Raw genomic sequence first — 11,498 nt, forward strand, 5'->3', positions numbered from 1 at the left:
AAAAAAAAAATGTTGTGGTTTCAACACGAAACTATCAATGGTTCCAGTTTGGCGACATAGCTGGGAAGTGAAGTTATGTTTTGCTACTGCTATGAAACGATAATCGTCACTTATGGGGCTTCAGAAGGAGAAAACGCTTTCAGCCACTTTCCCCATTGAGTGTTAACGACCATTTGCGTATCGAGAATTGTCTTGGTGACCATTTTTGGTCTAGAGTGTACTGAATTGAGGTCACTTTTGACTTTTGTTCTAAAGTTGTTGTTGGATACGACAACAAAGCATGGGCGTCCGTGAAGTAGCGGTTACGCGTTTGGCCATTGCACGGAGAAGACCTGGGTTTGACTAAGACCTGGGTTTCACTCCCGGACGAAGAGAATTGTTATCGAGTGTCTCCGTCTTTCTACAGAGATGGTGTATCCGTCTCAGTCTCAGCCTGTGGTTGGCCCCGACAGACGGGATCGAAGCCTGTCTGCCTCCCAAATGTAATCGAAGTGGGCGTAAAACATCTGCATGAGGAAAAAAATAACGATGTCAAAGCAGGTTTACGAGTTGTGGTATGATCCACCACAGAAGGTAGACTACTTTGGTATTGCTTAAAGTTGGGTGATGAAAGAGCACATCGACAAGGAGCAAACCCGAAAGTGTGCAGGGGCTTTCAAACATTTACTCCTTTACTCCTTGAATAAAGTAATGGGTTGCTTTTTGCTTTTTTTCATGGGAGCCACGAAGTCAGACCGTCTAGTTAAGTACTGTACAATCTAGTGGAATCTTAAGGCACCCCCCCCCCCCCACCAAAGGCTTTGCCGAACGAAAATCCGCCTTTATTTAAAGTTCGGTGAAGCGGTCCTTGTTGTTATCTTCTCAAGTCCTCTGAAAACGCTCAATTCAAATCCCTTGTGACTACAACGCCCTCTGTGTGGTTATTGGTCAGATTGGGAGCCGTTACACACAAGGAACTTGCGTTCGATTCCCGCACGGGGGAGCTATATTTTTTATCCAGCGTCTCCGCCCGTCTGCTGGGATTCTTTACTCTACACTTCCCGGGTTGGCCCTGTCAGGTAGGGTCGAAGCAGCCATCCTCTAAAATAAACTAAGTTAGGTCAATGGGGGCGTAAAATATTTACCCAAAGTGATTCAATGAGGCATCCATTCCAAGGTTTCACCTTTGCACAGAAAAAAAATCGCCTCTGAAAATGGGACCATCATCGTGTCACTCATAGATACGATTCCAATCTGTCTTGCAAATCAGTCATCGGTGCTCTGGGACAAAACCCTCTAATTTTGATCTCTGGCGTAATGATTTCCCTGCCTCCTCCCATCCGCATTCCAGCTGCCGAAATTAATGCTGAGTTCTCTGCGCCTTCACTGGTCGTGTCCACACTCTTTATGTGTCTATGGAGGGTATGCACAACCAAAAAGGGATATATTATAGAGGAACGATTTTTGTTACGCTTTATGGATCTGAAAGTATTGGCGTCATAACCGGAAAGTTTGTTCAGGGCTGCTTTCTGGGTAGATCCTTGTTTCCAACGCGCACACAAAGTGTGGATAGTGTTATTATTAAATGCCTCGAACTGGCTTACCCGGTTTTGTGCAGACTGCTGGCCCTGGCCTACGGACATTTGGATATAATTAAAATTTGTTACTTGCACCTCTTCACGTTCCAGTATCGCACTTAAGGGACATCGGTGTGTAATTATGAAGCCATCCTTTACTGCACTCGTCGGATTTCCATCAGGTGCCAGTTGTGGAGTTCCTAATTGGCTGCCACGTTAAAAATCAACGTGGTAAAGCATAATATGTACAGTAATTATATTATAGTTTAGTGGCGTGTAACCGTCACTCTCTTTGCGTCTCTAAAGCGGTGACCCACTTCGTCCGGGAAGTGAAGGAACGAAATCAATACGCCGTTATGGACGATTCCGAGCTGTGCATTCCGAGCTGACCGACGACTATGCAGAAATTGTGAGAACCAGAATCTGCGTTTATTAACAGACTGCGCTATTGCTTGCGAGCGTTTGTCTGGTTCTGACTCTGTCTTGTACGAACTATTGAATTTTACACGATATGGGAATTGCATTTTTTTAAATTATTATAAAAAGCAAAACAACAAGATAGAGTGAAAGTAGAAAATAACGTTTACCCTATATTTTAGAGCCAAGTATTGGAGGTGCACGCACAAAAAGTTGGGGAAGGAGTGGAAGGGGGGGGGGATAAATAACTTATTGCAGCTAGATCTAGTCACAGTATCTGTTACAATCACATTAGAGTGCATGTTACCGTTTTGTATTGCAATGATCTCTAAAAAGACTGTCATCGCCAGCTGTGGTCTGGCTAGCTGCATGCTAGCAAAGGGATTAAAAGTAAAGGGCTTACCAGAACATTACATTTTACAGTTTGATGCACGTTTGTGGTGTTTCATGTGTCACTTCTAGATTTCTGCCGCGCCCCCCCCCCCCCCTCCCAAAATCTCTCTCTCTCTCTCTCTCTCTCTCTCTCTCTCTCTCTCTCTCTCTCTCTCTCCCCCCCCCCCCCCCCGATGTTAAAACCAGGCTATGCGCTCCATCATTGGAATGGTGGAATTATGTCTTCCGGGGTGTTACAGCAAACACATTCGGACAACGATGTCTGTTCTGGTTGAGACTGGAGGGCGACTCCCTGAGGTGGCCTTGCTGCCATCAACAGCGCTGTGGTAGTGGCGTGCTTGTCATAAGCGAAGGGGCCAACCACCGGAGCTACTAATACTGTGCATACCCTTTTCATTTCGGTTTTCTTCTTATTTGTGTTACCGAGTACGAAGTGAGTGCACTACTAAAGCTGCGGGTAACTGGAGCAAACCACTGGTAGGTCCTACTTTTATTTTTACCCTCTGTTGTTGCCGTCTGTCTGTCTTACCTTTTCCCAGCTGTAAATGATCATTGCTGTGTTGAGGTTTTTCTGTTTACTGAAACAAACAAACAAAACAAAACTAACAAAGCACTATAACCCTGTGTCCGACCCGGTATCTGTATAGTTGTTGTAGTTTGCGTTTGTAGTTTGTGTGTCTGTGTGCATGGACGTCTGTTTTGTTGTTGCTTTATTCATTGTAAATTTGAATAAAGTTGTCTTTTTTCTACATGGTTTTGTTTGTTGTTTTTGGGGTTTTTTTGTGAACTTAACGGTTTTTTTAAAAGAAAAATGTCCACTTTCAAAGGACAATCACTCTTCATCCTGTAAATTGGAACATTTTCGAAAATGCGTGACTACGCTGTTCTTGATATTCGTGGAAATTACTGAATATGACCGTTGTTTTCCTGAAAATCATATTTTTAAAATCACCAGCCGAAGATAATTTTCGAAAAGCATGATAAAATAAACGGCACGTATGTTGCTGTGACATCGAATTATCCACTGTGCGAGTCATAAACTGAGACTACATTTCATAGTCTTTTAAAAATGATTATTGTGAATTATTATGCGCTTAATGCTTGTGTCATCATGTTACAAGTTGTGGTGAAAAATTGAGGTGGGTGGTTGGCGGGTGCTCTGGTGTGGTTTGCTTCTTCTTTCCTAACTCACATCTATTGTGTTTATTTCCCCTTCTTCTTTTTTGTGTTTGTTACTCTCTTGTAACACCTCTCATCTTCGGCACTTATATGACCATATTGTGTTGCAAGTGCTGTACAACTCTTACTAAAACGAAAAATTGAGGTACGGTTAGGCCTACCTATCCAAGATGCCTGCTAGTGAAGACAAGCTGGTGGTACATGATTCTGCGGTATTTGTGCATGTAAAATGATCGTGCATGTATTCCTTTTGTTGTTCGTTTTTGTTCTTTTCATCAAAATATTTCCGTTAACAGGAAAGAAAAAAGAATGATTTGAGGACGAAAGTTGACATTAAATTACCGAACAATCCTTATACTGAAATAGTCTATACTTTTGCTTTAAACACCTCTCCGGAGGGGCTCTCGTGGCCTTGAGGTTAAGGTGTTGACCTCTCATTCAAAGGTCCCGGGTTCGAATCCGGGAAGCGACCGAAATATTTTCTTCTCTAAAATTGTCTTCTTTTACCTCCTTTCCTGCTCTCTAGCAATGTTCTGTCGCCTGCTTTCGTCTCTTCTTTCTGTCCCCACCTCCTCACCTCATTTGCCCCCTCCTCTGGGCTCCTGACTCTTTATGCATCCTTTCTTCTGCTACTCCTTGACTTCTTCTTACTGCTGTCTTTCAGCCACATCCCTGATCTTCTGGTAGGAAAGATCTACACCTAGCCTTCTAGGACAAGGGCGAAAAATCTCGGAGGGCCCGTGTGCAAGTTCCGCACGTTAAAGATCCCTTAGTAGTCTAAAATCGATAAGAGTAGGCTTCGGCCACCACCAGGGCAACATTCAAAATTTTCTACCAATTAAAAATGATTGGTGTGTCCCGCGCGCCCATGACCTTATGCAGTTGCGAGCGCCGTAAAACATTTACCACCCCCCCCCCCCCAAAAAAAAAAAGACAAACAAAAACGAGACACACTTCTCCTTGCTTCTCCGGGTTACACTTGTAGGAGAGGCTGGTTAATGGGTGCTCGGATATGGTTTGTCCCTTCGACATCTTTATCTTCCATGTCTTTCTATTCTTCTCTTTCTTCCTGCCGAATATGGTCCTTGCCGTGCTTGCTCGCCGTAGCTTTTTCAATAATGACTGCCCTTCTTCTAGTTTTGGCTTTTGTAATTTATTTACCGACTACAAAAACAATTAAGACCACAGTTGTGTGTGTGTGTGTGTGTGGGGGGGAGAGAGAGAGAGAGAGAGAGAGAGAGAGAGAGAGAGAGAGAGAGAGAGAGAGAGAGAGAGAGAGAGAGAGAGAGAGAGAGAGTTTGGTGGGCAGTTGACCTCCCAACTATTTTGAAGGATCCAAACCCCTTCCTTTCGCTGGTTATACTAAGTTATACCTTATACGCTGTTGAAAATACCCTCAGTATGTTCAATTGAAGCCATATCATCTGCAGATGGTAATCATATTATTTTTAACTTTTGATCAAGTTGGTGAAAATCTTCTTCCATAATGTCCGTGTGCTCTGCGACACAATAAATCTATGGTAAAAGGGAACGTAAAAGAGACATAATTCATGACGTGTAACGTTATGTACTCGGAACTCCTAGGGACTCTTACTTCCGCTCTGTGGATACATGTTTCATTTCCTCTGGCAGACGACAGGGGCCTCGGCAGGGGCAATTTGTGCATCCTTTGTCACCAAGACCAGGAGGAAATGACCCGCTTTCTCGCCCCATGCCTACATTCTTACCATGAGGCCGCCCCCCCCCCCCCAACCTGACCCTTGATGGACAACTGGTTGTCGCGTTGTCTGTGGTCAAGTGGGGTCCAACCACTCGTCAAGTCGGCTATTTATTGTGCGGACCACCGCTGTAGGTAAATAGTAGGAAAATGTTAATGGATTGGGACCAAAAAAAATGTGGGGGAGGGAGGTATGGTTGCAGTTCTCAAGTTCCGTACGTTGAAGCCTTTTGCCTTTTTTTGTCTCAGAAGAAATGGGAACATGTGTACGGTGCACGTGTGTGTTTGTGCGTATAGGATCTCGCGATGGAGATGCACGGACAGAATATTGAACAGGAACAAAAACCTATGCATCCAGATGGATTTTGTTTTTTCTTCCCCATTTTTCTCTTGTCCTCAAAGCGGTGTTTTGAGGATGTTTGCCGAACCAAGCACGGATATTGTGCGTACTCCATGTCCTCTTTTCTATTCTGGCCCTCTACAGTGTAGATTCTGTTGAGGATAAAGTTGGCAAAAAGGATGAAAATCTTGTCTTGTGTTCTGGAGAAGTCCTTAATGATTTGCGAAGGGAGTCAACAAATTATTGGTTATTTGGGGGTTTGTGTGTGTGTGTGTGTGTGTGTGTGTGTGTGTGTGTGTGTGTGTGTGTGTGTGTGTGTGTGTTTGTCTGTTTGTTTGCTTGCTTGTCTTTTTTTTGGGGGGGGGGTAATTGGACATGATCGGGATGATTTATGGGTACAAGTATGTAGGAACCCGACCGATGGCATGAGCTTTCAAATTTAAAAAAAGTAAAACTAACAGCCGTATCGGGTTCAGATTTTTGGGGTCTGAAATGCTGCTCATCTGTGTTCCCGGTTGAAGGTGACATTGAGTGTAAACTGAATAGGTCTGAAAATATTTGTGCTTTGTAGGTTTTTATCTCGTCATGTTTGTAGACGGGTATTTGATGTTTCCGTGAAATGAGTTTCGTTTCATGACCCTATTTTTGAAGTGTGGCGTTACTCTATCTGTCCTCGGAATGTACCTGCTGTATTTGATTTTATCTTGTAGAATTCACCTGACGGTGATTTCAGATTAGGCGTTAAGCGACGCTTGTCCCTAAATCATCGTCCTGTGCTAATGTTTGCTTTTTCTTCATTTTCCTTGCCGTTATGTCTCTACATTACTGCATTGTTCTGGTCATGCAAGGAATGCAAAACGTCTTTATTCACCACACAATCTCCGCCACTCTTATTTTCCTTCTATTTATATCGCTACTTTCAGAATGCAGATGTCCTTAGTTTTCAGCTAAAGAGAAGTGCAGTAATGTATCAGACGAGGACTGTCTTTACTTACTTATTTGTCTCAGGTCGACGTCTTCATGCCCACTGTAAACAGAGTTGCGAAAGCGTTTAGCGTTTTTCCGTCAAAGCAAAGTTTGTGGTTTGCCCTCGGTTTTCTCAACAACAACAAAAAAGCTAAAACACACAAACACACACACACACACACATACACACACACACACACACACACACACACACACACACACACACACACACACACACACACACACACAAACTCAGCAAAATCCCGAACAAGCTTCCGGAACTCTCGGGTAACCTAGCGACACAGCAGGGCCTAGCGTACCAAGCTTTTCTTAATAGAATCATTCTTTAATGGCTCCGCCGCTAGCGTCTGGCCTGTCCGAGTGAGGGAATAGTTTTGTTTTCCCATGACATCTCAAAATGTTACTCTTCTGCGTTATAATGGCATTTCGTTTAGTGATCTTTTTGTTTGTTTTCTTGTTGTTGTCTGTCGTATGAAGTGGAACCCCCTGTCTATTGTATTTGATTTGTGGTTCCCCTTATTTTTAAAAGCTGGTGTTGTTATTGTTTTGTAGCGTGCCATGTGTTTAACAGCTCTCTTTTCGTTTCTTTTGCTGATGCCTGCTGGTGCGGGCGTTCGTTCGTCATAACAAATGCTGCAATTTGTATGTTAATTTGACCTGTGAGACCGGTTGTTCTAGGCCTCAGTCAGTCCTTCTCACTGACTCAACAATATCGTTTTTTTTTTTCCTAATTATTCCTGCCTTTGGAACGTCCTGATTTTCAGGCACGTATACAGTGTTATTGTTACACGTACTAAGTATGACTAAGGTTGTTTTTGAAAAAACTATTATGTTTTATTGCGTTTGTAATAAATTCATTTTATAAATTATGTTGTTCAAAGTTGTTTATTCTTCTGTGCGTCGTTTGGTTGGTTGGTTATGCAGTGTTTTGGGGTTGTTGTTTTTTTCAAAATTTGATTTATGTCGTCCCGAGCAATGTTAACTGTAGATACATCATAATATTGACCCAGTTTAGTGAGGTACATTTTGTATGTGGACGTGAGGACGAGGGTACAGTTGATATTGACATACTCACACGGCCGGAGGCTGCCGGTAAACATTACCCTTTGCTCTGACTATTTCGGTCGCCGTGACCTTTGCACTGTACATTTCACCGTCGACCTACATTAAGACGTGGCCGCCCCTGTGTTTGAAGAGGTTCAACACATTGCAACTTGCCTGGTGGTATGCTTTGAAGAAGAATGCAAATAAGTTAATTATAAGTACCAGAGTTGGGAGCGGTGCGGAAGTATGATTAACGTCTACGGCTTAATGACGGGATTTTTTTTTGGAAAATTGGGGGGGGGGGGGGCGAAAATGGAAAATCCTTGTTTGTGTGTGTGTGAAACATTAAACCAATGTTCCTGCGTCTGGATAATAACGATTTATCGTACAACGGAGCACGACGAGAACCACAAGAATTGTGTGTTTTTCGTTAATTCAGTTTTAACACAAAAATGTGTTGCGCCAAATTGTTGATGAATTTAATGTGCGTCTTTGCCCGATATGTCTCGATTAGATCGATGTGGGACTAGTACTAGGCAATCTATGATAGCCTAGGTGTGAGAGCCACCCCGTTTATATTTTTCTCCTGCTTCCATCAGCTCTCCTCAACACGTGCAGGTCGACCTGGCTTCGTAAGTTCTTGAGCCCCCCCCCCAACCTCCTCCCCTGCCCCACTTCTTTATTCACGTGAAGAGAGTGTGTTGTTCAAGCTGTCACAGTAAGCGCTCTGCCTCTATTGTCAAACACTCTTTCGTCGTATCGATTGTTTTTGTAATTCGCTATTCAAGGCTCACAATACGTTTCGACTCGCTGAAGGTTATTATCTGTATCTGTCACACATTTGTGTTTATTTAAACTTTGTTACACATTTGTGATTTTTTAGCGGTTGCAAGGACATGCACCTGTGGCACATTTGTGATTCATTAGTCGTTGCTAGTATGTCACACAGTGGTGAACATCTAGTTGGCGGATGCCGAGGTCCACATGGGAACACGATCTGGAGGCAGATTTCAGATAGATGGGGCACAGCTTGCTGGAGGCAGAGAAGATCGCCCACAACAGAGGCAGGTGGAGAATCCTTCTTAGTGGCCAATAAATACCCAACATCAGGGTCATACACACACACACACACACACACACACACACACACACACACACACACACACACACACACACACACACACACACACACACACACACACACACATACACACACACACACACACACACACACACACAGAGAGAGAGAGAGAGAGAGAGAGAGAGAGAGAGAGAGAGGGGAGAGAGAGAGAGAGAGAGAGAGAGAGAGAGAGAGAGAGAGAGAGAGAATTTTGTTACACATGTGATTATTTAGTTTAGACGTTTTTAGTGTCTTTCACATCTTGGGATTGTTTCGGAACTGGTCCCGTGGAAAGTGGAAAGACAGGAAGCTGGGGATCCCCAATACAATGTATGCCTCTGTTATTACCTTACTGGCGAAGGTTCATTCATGCTTGTGAATTCAATGTGTGTTTTAAGCAGGTCTCGTGAAGTGAGAAAGCTCAGTCATTTTGAAATTTAATGCTTAGACCACAAGATAAAGAACTTTTCTCCAACAGTGCTTCTTCCTCGGGTACATTTTGCGTAGCAGTTTATGAAGTCAAGGACTTGTTAGGTAAAATCTTTTTTTCTTGGGTGACAGAGATATTTTTGGAATCTAGCTTTTTTGTATCACCAGTGTTTGGAATTTTATTAATGTTTTTAAAGTGAGATTTTGAACGCAAAGCCCCTTTTAAAGACAAAACTGAACTACGACTCCGAATTTCGTGAACCGTTTTGTTGCGTTAGAACTAATAAATATGCGTTAAATAATTATCTTCTTGCGTAAACTTTTGAGTTGAATTTGGACCTGACTGCTGAAATAAAATGTGGTGTGCACCTGTAGTCCTTTTTACGTAGTAAATCGAGTCTGCGGGTGTTTATTAATTTCATATTGGATTTGTATGATTCTGTTTCTTATTGTTTATTACATGGAAGATTATGTAAATAACACTCTTATTTCAGTGTTGGCGTTGTAAATCTTGTTGTTTTAGTCCCATCGTTATCATTATAAACCTTGTGGGGAGGGGGGGGGGGTCGTGGCCTAGAGGTTAAGGTGTTGACCTCTCATTCAAAGGTCCCGGGTTCGAGTCCGGGTAGCGACCGAATTATTTTCTTCTCTAAATTGTCTCCTTTCACCTCCTTTCCTGCTCTCCAGCAATGTTCTGTTGTCTGCTTTCGTCTCCTCTTTCTGCCTCCACCTCCTCGCCTCCTTTGCCCCCTCCTTTGGGCTCCTGACTCTTTCTGCAGCCTTTCTACTACTACTCCTTGACTTCTTCTTACCACTGTCTTTCAGCCACTTTCCTGATCTTCTGGTAGGAAAGATCTACAACTAGCCTTCTCGGACAAGGGCGAAAAATCTCGGAGGGCCCGTGTGCAAGTTGCGCACGTTAAAGATCCCTTGGTGGTCTAAAATCGATACGAGTAGGCTTCGGTCGCCAGCCGGGCAAAATTCAATATGTCCTACCAACTGAAAAAGTTTAATGTGTCCCGCGCGCTCATATGATCTTATGCAGTTGCGAGCACCGTAAAACACTTAGAATCTACCAACAAAAAATAAATAATAAACCTTGCTGAAATGCTGATTACTTCCCCACACTTTGTCCGAAAGATCACATGCGATAGTGTTCAGTGGGGTTATAAAGTTGTCAGTTTTGTGAACATGCAGCAGTGCACACCGAGTCGTATGCTGCGACACCTTTGAGCTTCAACTGTTATTTGTGGAGTCCGCCGTGCACCTCAAGTCTTTTTATGACCCCCAGTTGTTACGACGCAGATTATGGTGCCAGCAAAATCTCAAGGTCTTCTTGTTGGCTAACAACATATTTTCATGGAGACCACTCATGTATTGTTAGATTTTCCGGAGGAAAGGCTATGTATTATGTGTGCTATGATATTCAAAGTGTAACTGTTAAAGATCGTGCTGGTATGTTGTCCCAATTTGCATGTTTTGAGATTAACACAGTTTTTTTTTCAAAGAATGATTGTTAAAACGTGTAAACAGACATATAATTGAACGAAAAAATGGGTGGGTTTTTTTTCTTTATTTTGTTTTGTTTTTAAGAGGGGGGGGGGCATCCCGAGAGTCCCGATTTGGCTCAAAGCTATGAATTTTAAGTTGTAGGCATTTTTAGCTTCTTCAGCCTCTCTTACTACTATTTCATCACACAATAACCCCCTAAAGCCTTATTTCTTCCCAGACGGGGCATGTTTGTCACCCCCATTTCTCATTAAAAGATTGACTTTAATAAAGTCAATCTTTTATTTTTCTTTATCCCCCGTTTTTTCGAAACATGGTTTTTCTACTTTTTAAAATAAACAACTCCACCATTTTTCATCCAATCTTCATGAAATTTTCGCAGAATGGGAAAAAGATGTAATAATAAAAGTTTATATGATGAATTTGTGATATATTGAATAGTTTTTTGTTGATGGTGTTTGGAGTGTGGATTTTCACGGATTTTTTACAAACGTGAATACTACCTCAGGTAAATATTCATTAAAAATGCTCTAGACGTTTAGGAACAATGTATCATAAAGATTTGTAGATCTGTCGTTTGCCAAGATCCATGCAAGAAAAAATATATTTCCGTGAAAAATAAATGGGGTATTAATTACATAAGACATGTAAAAAAATCCAATATGGCGGCCGTATCCTTGGAAACAATTATTGTTTTTCTCAAATTTGTTTGAGGATTTTAAGACTCCTCACTATGCTTGTTGTTATATGTGTAATGTGAAATCTGGTGGCATTTAATTTTGCTCCACTAATAAGCGTGATAGCCTT

At 42.4% G+C, this 11,498-nt stretch overlaps 1 protein-coding gene across 1 annotated transcript in view; it reads left to right on the forward strand.

Moving 5' to 3' along the window:
- Positions 1–2,603: 2,603 nt before the first annotated feature.
- Positions 2,604–11,498, forward strand: part of LOC101856304 — a 52,848-nt gene continuing 43,953 nt past the window's right edge. Inside the window, exon 1 of the mRNA XM_035969725.1 lies at positions 2,604–2,843. The gene's annotated coding sequence lies outside the window, so the exon portion shown is untranslated. The remainder of the gene's footprint in view (positions 2,844–11,498) is intronic.

The sequence above is a fragment of the Aplysia californica genome, unplaced genomic scaffold (genome assembly GCF_000002075.1).
Source record: "Aplysia californica isolate F4 #8 unplaced genomic scaffold, AplCal3.0 scaffold00008, whole genome shotgun sequence".
Classification (NCBI taxonomy): domain Eukaryota; kingdom Metazoa; phylum Mollusca; class Gastropoda; order Aplysiida; family Aplysiidae; genus Aplysia; species Aplysia californica.